The 12132-nt window shown below is 46.1% G+C and overlaps 1 protein-coding gene across 1 annotated transcript in view; it reads right to left on the reverse strand.

The window, feature by feature from the left end:
- LOC145414373 (tetratricopeptide repeat protein 33-like) overlaps positions 1-791 on the reverse strand; it is a 176207-nt gene extending 175416 nt beyond the window's left edge. The window contains exon 1 of the mRNA XM_080283906.1: positions 714-791. The gene's annotated coding sequence lies outside the window, so the exon portion shown is untranslated. The remainder of the gene's footprint in view (positions 1-713) is intronic.
- Positions 792-12132: the final 11341 nt, after the last annotated feature.

The raw sequence follows: 12132 nt of genomic DNA on the forward strand, positions 1-12132 counted from the left end.
TTTTTAAAACTCCCATACATACGAAAGTACCAGCCGAGTACACTCGAGTCCAGCCGACATAGACCGAGTGCACGCGCCCGCACCAGCCAACATGGCACAACATTCATCCGCTACTAGGCGTTAGCCTAACCTGTCACTATATGACTACCCTTACAAAATTCACTCCCCCAACTCAAACTACCGGTAGGCTTGAAAGGTAAGTCTTAGTTAGAATAGTTCAGGGACGTAATATACCGGTAATGAAAATCGGTAACATTGGTTACTTCTAAAGTAATACCTTAGGTTAGGTTAGGTTAGTATAGTGTGTTTTCAATTCATCTTGATCTTGATTTGGGCGGATAAACCCACTTTTGGAATTCTTACTCAAATTTTGAAAGGGGGGATTTTCCCCCAAAAATGAAGCTCAGAATTAATTAAAGCACACTATTTTGCATTGGAACACAAACAAGTTTTAATTTCAAAAACCGTTGGTTACTTCCAAAAATTTACCCTTACAATCATCAGGAAATCTGTGTTATTAAAAGCTATGCAAATTTACTACCTGCATGCTGGGTGGCTGAATATAAACAGTACACAAGCTACTACATTTTACTCAGCTAGCGATGAGATTAATTTCTAAACGCTCGAAAAAATATTCACGTTGATCATTACAGGTAATCCGACAAAATAATACTGCATTACACCCCTATAAACACGGAATACACCATACATACCTAAGATTCCTCAGCGGTGACTGTGACTGGCCCCAATCTATATAAAACTCTGACTTTGTCCCCAACACTGGCGCTCCATCACCTTCTTGGCTCAGGCAAAGGTAAATAAACCGAATAACAGATTTCGGCTACGGCTCAGTCGGTTCACTTTGTGATGCATATATGACTCTGATGGTATTATATTCTTCATCTTCTTTCATGATACTTACAGTTATAATGAAGTATAATTAAAACAGCTAAACTTAAATAACGTTAAATTGTATACGCATGAAATACGCATAAATTGCAAGAATACTTGAAACGAAATTCTTACGTTACATTCTATTAATATGAACAAGAAAAAAGATAAAATTATCAACACAAGAATATCAAAGCAAAGAAATGAGTATTACCAACCTTCAAAGAAGGCTGAGCCGAGTTATTTGACAGAAAAGTTGCCCAGCATCACCCCGGGACGTTTAAAAAGTGGATACCCAAATAACCCGATCCAAGACGCAGTGCTTGCAGAGAACGCGAGGTAGGATGAGCTCATTCGATATGAAAATATGGATGAAGCGAAGAGCCACGAGAAAACTAGATGTAGGAATGTAACAAAGGACTACAGAATTAAATAAGTGTGAGAGTTTAACCATTGATGGGAAATGCTGAAGCCTAAGGCAGAGCTTTGAAGGGCTTGGGGGAAAAAAAAAATCCGTACATTATTTTTAAAATCAGAGGTGGATAATTTAGTATTTTAAGCATACATGATATCATATACAGTAATTACAGGCCTACTGGGTATTAAGATAAAATGAAAGCATCTATAGACCATGCAGAGGGATGATAGTACCTCTGTGATAAGACACCTAGCTACTATGATGACCTGTATCATCTGACTCACCTGTCTGTCCAGTATTCAACTTGTCATGCTTAGCGCTATACATATGAGATTACCAGACTTCTGAAGATATAAGTTGTATTAGATCATTGCAAGAAGAGTTACTGACAAGCTACATAATAATGTCAGAATAAGCTAAATATATTTATGATATGTTATAGTTTGTATATTTACATAATAATATCGATATAATTATTGAAAGACTAGCATCAAAACTATTACTATTGTTACGTCCTTGTCCCACACTCCCACAGGCTCCAACAGCAGTACAGGAAGGATGATGCCCAGTGAGTTGTTCTTCCTATGGTCAGCCTTCAAGTGTACAGTACACAAGATCAGCTGAGGCGTTATAAATAAACACTGGCTTCTTAAAGTTCAGTCTTTATTTTCCAAATGGTTACACTTAGTGCTTTCCAACTTTACTATTCTCACAAGCACTGGAGCTATACACACTTTACTAACTGCTATTACACTTAATGCTTAACAACACTTCAGAGTTATTACACTTAATGCCGTTTTCTGAAGTACCAATGATATACAAACTTCAATAACCCGTCACTGTTTGCCACTGTTTTCACAAGCACCAAAAATGAGATGCCCACCCCCACAGGAGACCCAGGGAGGGGTGTCGCCCACGGCCCCACACCCACCCCAGGAGGATACCACAAGGAGATGTACAGAGAGAGCGTCAGGCCCGAGCGAGATGTGCCTATGTACCCCACGACTCCGCGCCCCTCTTGCTCTCAACATGGACACCAGCAAGGAAGTAGTCCCGGCCAGCTACATCTCAACCGGGCCAGCCCTCGCCAGGATCGGGGTGGGACTTGTCCACAGACAGTCCCACGCAGCACCGCTGTATCAGCCAATGTCCATACCGGGGAAGGGTCGGCCACTGTATGCCCTTCAGCTACAGCCACCCCCGCAACCAGCCCCATGGTGGAGGCCACTGTACGCCCAGGGTTGGATGTGATAGCCACTGTACAGTACACACGTTGGCTAGCAAGCCAGGTAAAGGCAGAACCATGACGTCGGCCATTGTACACGTCAGGGAAGGATCAGCCACTGTACACCCTTCATCTGCCTCCTCCTCAGGGAACAGCACCGCGGTATCGGCCACTGTCCTTGCCAGGGAAGGGTCGGCCACTGTGTGCCCTTCAGCTGTTGCCCTTAGAGCCTGTGGAACCACAATGTCAGCCACTGTACGCATAGGGGAAGGGTCGATCACTGTACGCCCTTCATACACAGTCTCTGGAGCTACCCCTTTGGAGGAAGTCTCTGGCTCAGCCCACCTGTCATCTGGAGGCCAAGCGGGATGCCCCTCTCACTCTCCTCACAGGTACAGTCCCCTCGAAGAGCTGCCGTTCGAGGAGTGGTGGCAGGGCCCTATCCCATGAGAGGGGATCCACACTCTACGGGTCGTCCCTGGACGACACCCAGTTCTGACAGATGTCACCCAGAAGGGATGCTGCAGGCAGCTCCTGACGGCGGGCTGGCCCAGTGGTGACCACAGCCCCCAGTCACCCAGGGACGTCCCCAGAACCCCAGGACGGGACCTCCCGAGCCCATCCCGCCAATGACCCTCCGCCAGGAACAAATGACGATAGGCATGTCTGTTGGCCTTGTTCATCCCCAGTCCCAACGGCCACCTCTCAGGTTGGGGCCCCACCAAAGAAGGGCCTCCCTGTACACCAGACCGCAGCCACACCCAGACTACCTCACCTCCTGCAGTAGTCCCGTGTCCCCTACGAGAGGGCACGCTGGATGACCGGCCTCCTACGCCCGGGCACCACTTATGATTAGCCCAGGTTTCAGCAGCCCAAGAAGACCAATCGTGTAATACCATGTCACGAATCAAATTCGCGACATTTCCTTTTTGTGAGAAGCCACGAACTATTAGTGGAAAACTCACTGTGTATCGCTCAGTTAACCGTTTCTCTCTCCATTTCAGAGTATACTTTTCAAAACATTCGTCACTGTTTCAAAAGTGACCGATTTAATGCACGTCACTAAGTGCTCTACTGAGCGATACTATTGTTTCTTTATTGTTCGCCCCTGCTTGCCTCAACCGTTAGCCACGCCTTCTTCTGGTGGCTTGTGCGTCCTGCCCATACAACATTTGAATTCAGTCGCGTGTTTGTTGTGACGGAGAAAGGTCCTGTGCTCAAGAAGTGTGAGAGGTCAGCTAGCACCCAAGCTCCACTAGTACAGTTAGCCAGTACTCCCACCCCCGGGTGATACACAGCATTCATCGACCGGTATTTCCTTTTTGTATAATCCTAGTTTTAAGAGCTTAGTTAAGGTGTTTTTCCTAGGCGTAAGTATTTAGCTTTTGTGTGAGTGAGTGAGTGCGATCTCATTTAATTGATTTGAATTGTAACGTTAAATTTATTTTTTTGTAATCAATAAATTTAACAGTTCTTTTTCTTGAGCTTAATGTAAAGTAAACTCTTGTTTCATTTCTCCATAATTAAGCTTATTTCCCACATAGCTCCTAGCTTGCATAGACGTTTGACTATTCATAACTGGTACTTAGACCAGTCTTGTTGTATTAACTTAAAATCCGTTGTGCCAGGAGTTAAGCATCAGCAAGGACCTGATATTATTATTAGTATTAGTTATTTATTGTCAGGGGTGAAGTAACTTTCTCCAGAGGCTAACAGTACTAATTCAGCATTTGTGAGCAATTAGTCTCTGCTGTGTACTGTTGAGAAAGTTTATAAATTCTCGTTCTTAGAGAATCGTGCACAAGCCAGCGTAAAGTAATCGTTGCTTGATGTAGCAAGACAATCATTGTCTCTGCTCTTCAATATTATTGAATATTATTATCAATTAAATAATATTTAAGCATTTATTTATAAAAACTCAGTGATATATAAAAACCCCGTGACATACCAGTGTCACCATATGGAACAGGGACTGACAGTGTCTGTGTTATATGTCTTCTTCATATCTGTGGTACAGTGAAGACTTACTGCACAGTGTCCATACTCAACAAAGTGGCACCTCTAGTTTACAGTGGGAATTACCTAAGTCTGAAACTAATGAGTAGTATACTAGGACTGTACGGGAAAGACTATATAGACTGCCTATAACCCCTGTGTACTATTAGTGAATATTGCTGACTGATGGTGATCACACTTGCACATATTGTGTGCAGTAATTATTGTGTACCAAAGCCTGACATTGTCCATATAACCTGCATTGTATATATTTGTTGTATATTGTAAGGTGAAATACCTGCTCAGTGGAGTGAACCAGACACCACCACCCCAGGAGGGGGGTTCAGGGAGGTGACCCCCACCCCACAAGGAGATGACGGGGAGGCATTTTCACCTGCCGAGCCTTCCGGGCAGGAACGACTTATCTCCCCCATGACCCGACGCCTCTCTTCCGCGCTGCCAGACCACGGGGCAGTATGCAGACCGAGTGCACTACACTCCGGCAGAGGAAGCACTCGCTAAAATCAGGGTGGGACTTGCAATAACCAAGTCCCAAGCAAGCCTTCAGATGTCATGTCCACCGGATCAGCTTTCACAAGAGGAGAGGACTCCACTGGAGCCTCCAGTCTCGCTATACCCCAGGGGAGCAGCGGCACAGTAGCGTCCACTGGATCTACTGTGGGTGGAGTGGCCACCGATTTTCCACCCTCTGCCACCCACCTTCGGGACCCAGCACGTCCCACAGATGACCTTCGCTGGATCTCCCCAGGAGGGAGGCAGGCCCAGGGGTAGACTCCACCGGAGCTACCTATGTGGGACAGACCACTGGTCGTCTTCCAAGCTGCCCCAGCCCCGACGGCAGGAGGACAGACTCCACTGAAGCTGCAGCGTTATCCAGGAGAGCCCACCGGGCCTCCCCCTTCCGTCGTCCTTGGGACAGGTGCCCCAGTCCCAACGGCAGAAGGAGAGAGACCAACGGACATGCGGCGTAAGCCAGTAGAGTCTCCCCCTCCCATCATCCCCAGGCCAAGCAGCACCCAAGGGAGCGTCCTCTGGACCTTCTTCCACTTCTCTTCCGAGTAAGAACTTAGGCAGTGCCCACCGGGTTTCCCTCTTGCACCCCAATCCGGAGTTCCGGCAGGGACCGTCAGGCCTGCCAAGCCGGGGAGCAGACCACCAGTTTCTCCCTCTCCACGACCCTCGGAGTTCCTATTGAGGGTGATGCCCCTTGCTCAGTCCACCCCTCCTGTGGCAGAGCGAGGCACCCATCTCCCCTCTCCTCTCCTCCAGAGAGTGGGAACTGCTCGTCCGCAGGTACTCCACCAGAGACCAGCCAGGGGAAGACGAACCCGAGGCCAGGTGTCCTGTCACTATGGCTCCACTCCCGTCACCGACAGGCATTGCCGGACTCCCCCAGAGAGAGCGTCCGCAGATCACCCCTGACGACCTCCTCCCCTAGGCTAGGCCGCAGCCCCCAGAGCAGGCGAGCCACCTCTACTGCCCACTGTAGCCGCAGGACTGCTCCTGACGCAGGCGGCTGCAGCAAACCCCTGATGGGTGTCCCTTCCAGACAGGACCACGGCTCCAGAAGGGCGCTGCCTGACCCACAGCAGACCCTTGGCCCGGCCGCCCCCAGGACTCCTACCACGATGAAGGACCGGTGCCAAGCTGTGTGCCTCTTGGCCCTATTCGGCCCCAGTCCCGAGGGCCACACCTCTCCCAGGGCCCCTATAGAAAGAGGGCCACCCACCACTCAACCCATCAGCTCCTGTAGGGCCCATGGCGATCCCAACAGTGGCCTACACTGAGAGCACACTCCTGACGGCCTGCCCCCTATGCCCAGCTGCCACCTGAGGCTTCCAGTATAGTGGGCCACCCTGGCGCACTTTAGTGTCCCTCCCTGCCTGTACCTGTGAGTGAAGAGACTCTAAGGTTGTTGTTCCGTCCCCTGATGGTGTTAATGTTTGTTCCTGTGTAAAGCAGACCCTTCCTAGTGTCCCCAATGCTGTCCCTCCCTCCCCCCCCTTGCTTGGACAAGTGAAGTTACAGCCCCAAAGGAAACTCATGTTGACGGCTAGTGTCAGTACAAAGCGGGAAGCCCACGGTCGCTCCCCCAGTGTGACTCCCCTCAGTGCAATACACGACGGACTCACTCTAAGTATCAGTGTTGCACCCCAGCTCCTGTGTCGCCGTATATTCTCCCCTCACCTCCCAGTCTGATTCTGTATACACCGAGTGCATACACTATGGGTTTACTCAGTGTGAATGCCCACGTAAGAATACTCTGTAACAAGAGTGCCTTTTGTTCCTGTCGCACGAGTAGGTAATAAGTGGTATATTCCTCCTTCCCTGTCACGCAAGTGAAACATAAGATAGCCTAGGTCTCGTCTATGCCACGCGGATGTGGTATAACTAGAATAAGGTTCTGTCTATGTCACGCGAATGGCTATGGAATGAGAATATACTCCCGTCCCTGTCATATGCTGTATATACTGAAGAAGACTGTATTGAAATTGTTATATATATGGGAACAGGGCACACCTGAGATACTGCATAAAGTGTATGTTGTGGAATTCTTGTGTGTAAATGAAGATATATCTCTTTGTGTTGGTCAATACTCTGTATGAAGTAGGTGGAGATATTTAGCGTAAGGTAATTGTGGGGTCATGTGAGAGTGAATAACTCAGTTTATTTGGGAGAGTACCGGACGTGGATAATCCATGCGAGATATTGGGAACCCATTTATGTCTATGCTATGACAGGATTCCCGGGGCTTGAATGATGAGTGAATGGAAGTGTGGCCTATTTGGATTGGGCAAGTTTGTGCTATCTGGACATTGCTACTCCTCACCTTGCCCTTGGGTGGGAAAAGGGGTCCGGATAATGATGATGCTTTGACAAGCAGGTAACAGACAATTGCTTGCTGAGCCATTGTCGGAAAGCCAATAAGAGTATCTGCTGGATATTTAAGATCGTTGGTGACGTGGAATTCAGTGGCAATAGGTGTTAAGACTTTATCAAGTTGGACCTCTAAAGTAACTTTTCCCTTGACCTGAAATTCTGAGCCATCCACACCACATAGACAAATGTCAGGTGGTTCGAGGAGCCCGACCTTTTTAGTTGTTTCCCTAATGCTGTTTAGAGAGGTATCTGTGATAAAATTTACCATAGATCTGGTTTCCATGAAGAAAGAGCTTTGTACCCCTTCGCTCCATCCTAGAATAACTAAGCCTAAATAAGTTATGGGTCCCACCAGGCGAATGGGGAGTTGATCTTCTGTTACCTTACTTTCTGGTACAGGCGTATCTTTCGCCATTACATTATGCTCCTCCAATGCAAGCGCTGCTCTTCCCCCGAATGACGGCTCTTAAGGTAACGACATTCATCAGTGGAGTGAGATGTACTATTCTTATGATATTTGCATGTAAGACAACGGGATCGTGAAGGTGTGTGCTGTCGTCCCTGTGAGCTTGCACAACTGGACTCTCGATGACCGACGTTACCACAGTGCCAGCACACAAACAATGATTGTTTGCTCCATTGCACATTAGAATTGTCACAACCGCTAGATGGTGATCGATACTGTGAACGAGAACGATTGCTAGTTTTCCCTTTCGTAGTTGACCGCGAACGTGAGGAATCCAATGAAGTGGCGGATGTGTGCAGTACTCTGGCAGTACTGCCCGTGAAGTGAGAGGCTGAGGTTTGAGTACTGGCCTGGCAAGTGACGTTCGATCCTGATCTTTCTACTATGCGCTTTGCAATGTTAACTATTTTGTCACCGGGATTATAGCCAATCTGGAGGGCTATTTCCCTCTGGTGATCTGTGAGCCAGTTCATATATCTTAGGTAACCCCACAAATCTCCAAAATTGTCTAGTGTACCATAAACTGGCCATTAACTGCAGTCACCCATTGAGTACCCTGCAACAATTGGCGCATCTCAGAACTCGTTGCCTTCATCACAGCAGCCACTTCAATTACCCTTTCATGTTGTAAAGAAATTTTCATATCCTCTTCCGTCTGTTTGAGGAGATGAGTCAAACCAATGAGAGATGTGGCATTGGAGTGTTGACAACAAAGAAGCTGAATTAATTGTTGGCGGCATACATCGAAAATTTGACAATCTTCGAAGTGCCCCTCACGAACTGCGGCTTCTATTAGTTATCTGGCTTGGTGTAGTCGACTCATTAGATAATAAAACTTTTAGGGGTTCAGTAGTGATTTGCCGATTACGAATGTCTGTTTTGACCTCTCTGAGGAAGTCGTAGATGGAGACTGTACTGTCCTCTCCTGTAAATTTGGGGCGGTTAGCATTGTCCAAATATATGGACTGGGGAGGTTAGGGGTTCTGATTCGCCATTGTAGGAAGAGGGTGAGGTTGTGAAAGTGAGGAAGTAGTCATGTAGTAAGTTGAGACGGTGCGTGAGAAGGGACTGTTGTAGAGGCTGTGGTGTATATTGGGGTTGGTGGTGGTGTATGTGTAGCAGAAGGTAAGGACAGAGGCTGTGGAGAAGGCGGTGTGACTTCCACAGAATCGGACGGGGAAGATGATAGAGTATCTGGTGTCCATATATCTGGATTAGGAGCAGCAGTGGTAGGGTTGGTATAGGTGGTAGTAGGTGTGGTAGGAGTAATAAGAGTAGTCGCAGTAGTAGTTAGAGGAGTTGCAGTATTTTTATCGTAATATTTGCCACTACGAAGACACGTTACATTATCATCACACACATGATCATCAGTTTCACTGTCAGTTTCAACTGGGGAGAGATCTACCCTTAAAAAAAAAGTCATTAATAGAAGAGGAAGCAAGTGATTAAATAAATGAATGAAGGAATGAATAAATGAAATTATTTATAGCATATGAAGAAATATGATTTATATACAATGAATATGAGTGTGAATGAATGCTTTTATGTACAGTGGAGTATGAGGGTAACTGGGAGAAAATGGGATGAAATAGGAGTGAGTGAACGAGAAATTCTGAGTGAACGAAAAATAAGGAACGAAGAATGTAATGAATGAACAGGAGTAAATGAATAGAATAATCACAACCTATAGAGACAGCATACCATCTCTGTAGAAAGGAATCGATTAATTTCACGAGATAAGAAAATGTAAGGAGATGCACACACACACACACACACACACACACACACAATATTCAGAGTATACTTGTGATGTGTTTCATTCGAGGTCAGGAAGTGGACTGAGGGCAAGTTCTTGTAGTGGGCAGCTGTCCGGCAACGCTCTCCTCCCACCAAAGGCGTTAATTGGGCAGAGTAGGTCGTGACGTAACTGGGCGGCACTCAGGCTCTGGGCGAAGCAAGAAGCTGATAGGAGCGTAACAGTGTGACATAGCTGTCTGTGAGTGGCCACGCTCTCTGCGTCACCTCAGGGCCGGCTGGCAGGGGGAGAATGATGATGCAACGGTGTTAGGCGGCGGTTGGGGACTAGGACCTGTAGTGGGGGTTTGGTTGAGGTTACGATGGTAAATCACTGAGCCCGTGCAGTGTGGTAATGTAATAATGGTTTACACAGGACTGGGAGTTCAGGCATGTAGTGAGGTTAGTGGTGGAGGCTAACTGTGGATATGGTGGTGTGGCAGTAGGTGGAAGTTGGTGTGGGGTAGATAGTCTCATAAGAGAACCACACCAAAACTGCAAGGATGTTCCTGTAATCATGGGAGAACCACACCAAAATTGCAAAAAGGGCTGGAGGCTGGAGCAGAGATAGGCTGTGTCGTCGTGGGAGAAACAGAGGTGTGGGCAAGATAGGCAATCCGCGATTGCCCGCAGAAGATGTGAAATGACATTTATCCCACTTGCTATCCACCAAGTGTTAACCCCCTCGATCGTCAGTCGTAGGTGAATTAAAAGTCCGGGAGTGGTTTTCTGACAATGTATTAACCCCTTAACCGCGGGGCGTCACTTTCATGACGCTTGGAAGCAAGGGATCATACCGTGGGGCGTCACTTTTGTGATTCTGTGTTATTTTGAATTCACCCGAGCTTCCAAGTGGTGGCTTGTATCATCTATCAGTACCGTCAATGTCCAACACTAGTCAGCACTCCTAATCTCATCTGTACTCCCATCCATTGTTGACAATTCAGCCATTTCTCCCCGTTCTTGACTCCCCTCCCTACGCCCCCTCCATTACCCTATCCTCTCGCCTGCCCGGCCCTGCTACGCTAAGTAAATCTTCCCTGGAATTTTTCACTGATTTCATCCATTGAAATAAGCCCTATGCCCTATTCTTATACCAAATAATATATACAAGAAAGAAATAAGGTAAGTGAGAGTGCCATACACCTGGAATTGGCTAATTATCACCTGACAACACCTCACGTGCACTTGTTCGCAAATTTTCGCTGTTTATTTCCCCTTGAAATATGCCGTATAATCTATTTTCGTAATAAATATACATATAAGGAGGGAAGGGAGAAGCCTAAGTGATATTTACATTCACCTGGAACTACCTAATTTATAATGTATTGTCTAGATTTCCTGCTAATCATTTCACTGCTATATATTAGCTGCTGTCAAGAGGCTAACGTTGGTTGTAATGCATTTCCCTAGGTAGGCCACCACCTCGGCCCACCCTTATCAGTTCACTCTCATCTTCCAATGTGGAGGTACGTCTGTTTGCTCTTGCTAACTTCAGGGACTTTTCACCCCCATGCAAAGGGCCCTGTGACCTTTACCCCATACTAAACCTCGTGTGGAAAGAAGTAAAGGGCTGACAATTGATAAAAGAGTGACTACGATCTTTCTATTGAGTAAAACAGTGCAAGTGAAATTGTAAATAATGTGTAAATAATGTGTAAACAGCAAGTGAAAGCAATGAATATAAATATAAGTGAACAGTGGAAAATAGTTTTATAAGTTACTTTAAGTGACAGTGCATAACACAGTGTAAATAAAATAGAAATGTAAATAATGTAAATAAAATAGAGAACGTAAATAGAAATGTAAATGAGTAGTATTATAAGAATACGAGTATATATACTAGGAGTAATGAAAGTGAAAGTTTCACTCTAGCATGTATGAATACTATGAGTTATGAGAGTGAAGGTGAAAGTGACATTCACTCTCAATGCTAGTATACAGGACGAGAAAGTGAATGCTACGTATTTTACTGAAAGAAATTGAATCCCTACAGTGACAATAAACTACTATTACTGAAGGAAACTTATGGATAAAGACTGTAGATATATATAAGTGTTATATAGTAATAGAAATATAAACTATGAGTGTTTTTTTGAATAATAAATGACAGAACACCAGCGGCGAACGATCGGAAGTGGGAAGGTCATATCCCCTCGTAATTTTCATTGCTTTCACAGCGTTTCTCTTTTTTTGGAGTATGGATTCCAAACTATTTGAGAATCATAGAATAGTGTTTCTAGTGATAATATCAGGCTGTGGTAATCATATTACGGGTTGTCGGGAAGTGTAAAGTAGAGGCTTTATTACCCAACTTCAGAGGTCTCCACAAGTCTTACGGTACTCGACGAAGGCTCAACAAACACCCCAGGAGAAAGCTGGAGGTATGTGCCATAAGCATGTGTGATCTTAATATTCTAGGACTAATAACTGATTTTTGGC

This window comes from Coenobita brevimanus, chromosome 99 (genome assembly GCF_032717465.1).
Source record: "Coenobita brevimanus isolate Jiangsu-jjx chromosome 99, ASM3271746v2, whole genome shotgun sequence".
In the NCBI taxonomy this organism is placed as follows: domain Eukaryota; kingdom Metazoa; phylum Arthropoda; class Malacostraca; order Decapoda; family Coenobitidae; genus Coenobita; species Coenobita brevimanus.